Below are 7008 nucleotides of genomic sequence, written 5' to 3'. Positions count from 1 at the left end.
CCCCGCCCCCCGCTCTGTGGCCCTCTCCCTAGTACCTCCAATGAATGTCGCAGAACGGTGCAGCAGTCACCAATCAAGCATGAAGGCTGCAGTAAAATCACCCCCCCGGTAGATATTCATCTGGGAATAACGCGATTTCGGGGAGCCCTGTCTGTCTTGTCTGTCTGTCTGCAAGTCTTTCTGTCTGTCTGTCTGTCTGTCCGTCCCCCTCCCTTCTCTCCATCGCCTCTCTCAACACGGGCAAGGATCCCTCATGTTCCTATCATTATCTATCTCTTCCTCCAACTCTTTCTCAAGTTCTCTCTCTCTCTCTCTCTCTCTCTCTCTCTCTCTCTCTCTCTCTCTCTCTCTCATCCCGCCGCCACCCTCTCTCTCCCTTTCTTCGACTACCTCCATCCACGCCCACTTCTCTCTGTCTCTCTGTAGCTCTCTCTCTATCTATCTATCTCTGTCTGTCTCTCTCTCTCTCACTTCTCTCTCTCTCTTTCTCTGTCCCTCTCTTACCAACCATAAGGAAGTGGCTATACAGCATTGTGACTGGAAGCCATAGTGTCCAAAACTCTACTCTGGCGGTGGCGGACGCGCCACGTGGTTGGTCACACAAATCTCCACGGAGGGGCACTTGATCACGCCTTCTCCGTCTCCATCTCACAACCCCTCTTCCCTCCCCTTCCTCCCTCCCTCCGTCCCTTCCCTCCTCTCCCACCCACCCAATCCACCTCCCTTTCCATTTCCTTTTAAACGGCCCCATTTCTTCTTACTCCTGAGGGCAAATCCATGATTACCGGGTCTACCATATATCTCTCTCTATGTATTCGTCTTTTGTATCTGTCCTGTTTCACTGTCTCTGTCTCCGTCTTTCTCTGTCTCTGTCGGTCTGTCTCTGTCTCTTTCTCTGTCTGTCTTGTCTGTCTGTCTGTGTCTCTTTTTCTATCTCTGTCTGTCTGTCTGACTGCCTGTCTGTCTGTCTCTGTCTGTCTCTGTCTGTCTGTCTCTGTTTCTCTCTCTCACCCTATTTTCATTCGTTTATTCTAATGATTTTTTTTTGGGGGGGGTGGGGGGGCGGGGGGTGGGGTGGGGGTTATGCAATGAGAGTATGTTGACACATTCACCCCATGTCATAAGGACCTCATGGGCCAATGATGTAAGGCGCTTTGAGCAGCATCAGTACAAGTACTGGATATCGCGCCATAGAAAAGTTACGAATCATTATTCATTATTATGAATGACATTAAAGTGTCTCTCTCACACCCTCCCCTATCCGTGAAGCGGTACAAATATACAACATGAGTGAATGCTATCCAAAACCAAATAAATAAATACCCCCCCCCCCCCCAGCATCCCCCCACGCCCCCCCCGCGAAAATGGGATGGATGTGTCAGATCGAGCGCGCGTCTGCAAGCGTGTACGTGTTTGGGGGTATTGATGTGTATGTGTGGATGGCACGGGAGTTCGTGTGTGTGAGTATTTTGTACTCTGTGTGTGTGTGTGACTTGACTTGACTTGACTTGACTTGACTTGACTTGACTTGACTTCATTTATTGTCATAAAATCCCGAAGGATTAATAGACACAACAAAGAACAAAGGGAACAAAGAAATAAACGGTCATCTAATACGCATGCACTGAAATACATAGTTGGCGAGTGTTTTTTTGACAGTCATCGCAGGTGAATAAATCACTTGGTTTTAGGATATTGTTTTGTATTTTTCTAGAGATCACATTTGATTGATGATCATACTGCTGTATAGTTGTGATTAGATGGTTTCACAAATTATGAAATAAGATACACGTATCTAGGAAATGTAATTCATCTTCAACAACTTTACATATAGCACATAACCTCTCTTCTCTGGGAATGTTTGCATATCTTCCTCGTTCGATGTGTGTGTGTGTGTGTGTGTGTGTGTGTGTGTGTGTGTGTGTGTGTGTGCCTCACCTCTCTCTCTCTCTAAGCAACAACAAAAAGAAAAGCTGTAAGAACATATCGATAAGTGCTGCCTACCGCCCTCTTCTCATTAACTTCCCGTGTATAGATCCGTGTGTGTCTGTGTGCGCTTCCTCTGTCTCCTTCCTCTGTCTGACAAACATGTCCCTCTGTCTGTCTGTCTGTCTGTCTGTCTTTCCCATCCATCCTTCCTTCCTTCCTTCCTTCTGTCTCTTTCCCATCCATCCTTCCTTCCTTCCTTCCTTCTGTCTCTCTCAGGCTGATCAATGCCATGTTGTCGTGATTATTCAGTTGTTCCCCCCCTCCCTCATCCCCTTCATGAGGGGGCTATGTCTTCCCTTTCAGCCCTTTAACCCTTTCACCGCCAAGCTCGCATTTATGCACAGGCGTGGTGGAGGACCCATGTCACTGAAAGGTGACCATTCATTGGTCTGTTATCCATGAACCTACTGCTCTTAAGAATGTTCGGTGGTAGGATAGGCCATATTTTCTACACATCGCAGGGGGAATCCCCAGCTATTCTTAGCCACTGTCCTTTCTGTGTTTATACCACAAGGGAATTTTGTACTCTAAATTGACTGGCGGTGAAAGGGTTAAGGTCTTCTGCCTGTGCAATCCTCCAAGCCTGGCATGTTTTGGCCTGGCTGCATTCACGGGAAGGGGTGCTTCACTTCAGGCACAAATTTATAGCAGCCGCTCAACCAACACCTACCAAACTTCATATTATCACTGAAACATGATTGTGACACAAGTTGCTGAAGTCTCAAGGTGAAGGATGCAACAATTTACTTGTAACTCTAAATCGAAAACAGAAAATTTTATAGTAAAATGTCGGCTTCTGTTGATGCTGGAGGTTGTAGGGCTATCTTCTTGATTGAAATGTCCGTCGCTTTGTCTAGCTAGACCAGTTGCTACTTCGATCTCCTTCACTTTCTCAAGAATTATCAGGTGAATTATAAGACAGGTTCGTCATTATCCGGTTCGAATTCGCTGAAGAGTCAATTACTCTGGTGATAATAAATTTAATCTCATGTTAATATTGATATTAACATTATTTTACTATATTATGTACTGTTTGTTTATTTGTTTTGTTTCATTATTTCATTACTTACTGTTTATGAATGTTATTTGATACAAGTCATAATATGGTTCATCAGCCGTCATGATAAAATTGAAGTGCAACGTTGTGAGCACAGTATCAGCTTTAAGCTTGTTGATGCTCTTTTGTCATTCATTGCATTGTAATCATGTGTATTGTTGAATAATTAAAGATTATTTAAACCAAGAGTCCATCATAATTTCATTGAACACTTACTGTGCAGTAAACCTTTGACGTTTTACCATAGTTTATCATCGATGCGGAAAACCGAATAAAAACAAAAGACACTAATCGTTCAATTTTTGGAGCGAAACTTCGTGTGCCAATGAGGAAGGCAGTTAAGTTGGAGTTACCCCCCTTACCTAGCGGTTTAATGCATAATAATGAGCTGACGAATCGGTTTAAATAAACGGGTTCCAGGCGGGCTCAGGCGGAGAACGGCGATTAGCGGTGCACGCCTCTCAGCGGGCGCAGGGTTGAATGAGTTAACTCACTCAGTACGGCCAGTCCTCTCTTCTCCTCTACACAGACCCCTCGGATGTCCAGTGGGTGTCTCAATGACCCAACCTTTAGCTTCCGTCGTCAGAATTGTGGTATTCTTTGTCAACATTCACCTCTTCAGTATAAGAGCCTTCCGCTTGCAATATTTTGATGGTGGTAACTGGGGTGAAACGCTGTTAACGTCGGCTCTTTCGCCGTTCGTGGTGGTGTGGTGGTGGTGGTGTGTCCATCGAGATCGATGATGACCATCGTTGTCATCCAGCTGGGGGATGGGGGGAGGGTGGTGGTGGGGTGGGGGGGGGAGGATGCTCATGAATCTATCTGTGAATGCGCAGATGGCTGAATAGTCCAATCTGCGCACGACATGTTCGCTGACAGTTGGGGCAGACAAAGACAGGCATACCATTGTCAGGGAGCTTGTTTGCCCGTGACTTTCTGGCCTGCCTCTTCTGAACAGCTGCAGCAGTCCTGTTGGCCTCGCACAACTTGGCGCCTTTGTGCACAGCAACGCGCCATTTGTCACGGTCTACTGCAGATTCCTCCCAGGAGTCAGGGTTGATATCAAACGCTTTCAGAGAGACTTTCAGAGTATCTCTGAAGCGCTTCTTCTGACCTCCGTGTGATCTCTTCCCTTGTTGCAGCTCGCCATAGAAGAGCCTTTTGGGCAACCGATGGTCTGGCATGCGTGCCACGTGTCCAGCCCAGCATCAGGACTGCATCAGGATGGTGAAGATGCTGGGAAGGGTGGCTTTTGCTGTGTCTGGGGTCCTGTCTTGCCACTTGATGTTCAGTAGCTTCCTGAGGCATGTTGTGTGGAAGTGGTTCAGCTTCTTGGCATGTCGTTGGTACACTGTCCAAGTTTCACAGGCGTACAGTAGTGTGGGGAGAACTACTGCTCTGTAGACCTTTAGCTTGGTCTCAAGACTAATGCCTCTCGCCGTTCGTATGGAGAGAGTTAAACACGAGTAACAGCTCTGCCTTTCTGTCTCTTTCTTTCTTCCTCTATTCCTCTCTTTAAGCTCTTTCCATCTCCATCTCTCTCTCTCTTCCTCTCTCTCCCTCTCTCTCCCCACTCCATACCCCTTCGCACACACCTCCTCTCTCTATATTGCTCCTTCCTTTCCGTCTTTCTCTCTTTGCCTTTCTGTCTCTTACTATCTTCCTCTATCCTTCAGATCTTCCCATCTCGCTGTCCCTCACTCTCTCTCTCTCTCTCTGCCTTTCTGTCTCTTTCTTCCTCTGTCCCCCTCTTTCAGCTCTTTCCATCTCTTCCATTACTCCTTCCCTCCCCCCCCCCACACACACTTCCTCTCTCTATCTTGCTCCTTTCTTTCTTTCTTTCTTCCCCCCCCCTCTCTCTCTCTGCCTTCCTCTATCCCCCTCTTTCAGCTCTTCTCATCGCTCTCTCCCTCTCTCTCCCCCCACACACTTCCTTCCCCCCACCCCCACCCCGCTCTCTCCCTCTCTCTTTCTCTCACTGCCTTCCTCTGCCCCCCTCTTTCAGCTCTTCCCATCTCTCCCCCTCTCTCTCTCTTCCTCTCTCTCTCTCTCTCACACACACACACCTCCTCTCCCTATCTTGCTCCTTCCTTCCTTCCTTTCATTCATTCATTCTCTCTCTCTCTCTGTGCCTTTCTGCCTATTTCTTTCTTCCTCTACCCCTCTCTCTATCACTCGCTCCTCTTTGTGCTCTGTTCTCTCTGTCACTCTCCTCATTTTCTCCTATTCCCCTCGCCCTCCCCTTTCCACCCAGCATCCCCCATCCCCATCCCCCTCCCCCCCAACTCTCCCCGCACCCCCTCCCTACCTCCCTTGCTGAAGCGTGCGTGGCTGACGAAATCTGTCAACACGGCTGCAAGCTGATAATCTAATTTGCCTCATTTTTGTGTGTTTTGTTGTTGTTGTTGTTGTCATGAAGAGTTCAAATCCGTTTCAGTGTGTTTGATGTTTTGTCATCTCGGCCACTGCCACCACCCCCCAGCCCCCCCCCCCCCCCCCCCCCCTGTCCTTTGCCCACTTTTGCCTGGCTGGGCTCAATTGAAAGGCTGGGTAGGGAGGGGGGGGAGTGAGAGAGGGAGGGACAGAGAGGGAGAAGGAAGGAGGGAGGGAGAGAGAGACAGACAGACAGACAGAGGGGTGGGGTTTGGAGGGGGAGATAAGAGAGAGAGAAAAGAGAGACGGGAGAGAGAGAGAGAGAGAGAGAGAGAGAGAGAGAGAGAGAGAGAGAGAGAGAGAGAATTCAGGAAGATTATTTCCATTATAATCACGTAGTCGTAGTTTTTTACACTGTTTAGCTGAGAGAGACAGAGAGACAGAGACAGAGACAGACAGACAGACAGACAGAGAGAGAGAGAGAGAGAGAGAGAGAGAGAGAGAGAGAGAATGAATTCAGGAAGATTACTTCTATCTTAATCATGTAGTAGTAGTTTTTACACTGTTTAGCTGAGAGAGAGAGAGAGAGAGAGAGAGAGAGAGAGAGAGAGAGAGAGAGAGAGAGAGAGAGAGAGGCAGACTGACAGACAGACAGACAGACAGACTGACAAACATATAGAGACAGAGGAACAGAAGAGAATGAGAAACATGTGGCAACACATGCTGTGATTTTGAGATGCGCCCACGTTAATAACAGGTTTTTGTTTTAACTCTCTCCATACGAACGGCGAAAGAGACGACGTTAACAGCGTTTCACCCCAATTACCACCATCAAAATATTGCAAGCAGAACGCTCTTATACTGAAGAGGTGAATGTAGACAAAGATTACCACGATTCTGGCGACAGAAGCTAAAGGTTGGGTCATTCAGACACCCACTGGACATCCTAGGGGTCTGTGTAGAGGAGAAGAGAAGACTGGCCGTACTGAGTGAGTTAACTCTTTATGTAACTGCATCTGCATCTCTCTCTCTCTCTCTCTCTCTCTCTGTGTGTGTGTGTGTGTGTGTGTGTGTGTGTGTGTGTGTGTGTGTGTGTGTGTGTGTGTGTGTGTGTGTGTGTGTGTGTGTGTGTGTCTCTCTCTCCCTCTCACTCCAACATTTTCGTTCTCTCTCTGTGTGTGTCTCTCTGTCTGTCTCTCTACTCTCTGTCACTTCCTCTCCTCTCTCTCTGTCTCTCTCTCCCCTCTCTGTATGTCTGTCTGTTTCTGTCTCTCTGTCCCTCTCTCTTCTCTCTCTCTCTCCCTCCAACATTTTCGTTCTCTCTCTCTCTCTCTCCCCTCTCTGTCTCTGTCTCTCTCCAACATTTTCATTCTCTCTCTCTCTCTCTCTCTCTCTCTCTCTCTCTCTCTCCTCTCTCTCTCTCTCCAACATTTTCATTCTCTCTCTCTCTCTCTCTTTTTCTCTCTCTCCACACACACAATTACATTTTCGTTTTCTCTCCCTCCCCCTCTTTCTCTCTCCCACATTTTCACACACACTCTCTCTCTTTCTCTTTCTCTCCTTGCCCCACCTCTCTCTCTCTATCTCTT

Source organism: Babylonia areolata, chromosome 3 (assembly GCF_041734735.1).
Source record: "Babylonia areolata isolate BAREFJ2019XMU chromosome 3, ASM4173473v1, whole genome shotgun sequence".
Lineage (NCBI taxonomy): Eukaryota > Metazoa > Mollusca > Gastropoda > Neogastropoda > Buccinidae > Babylonia > Babylonia areolata.
Note: the sequence above shows the minus strand (reverse complement) of the source record.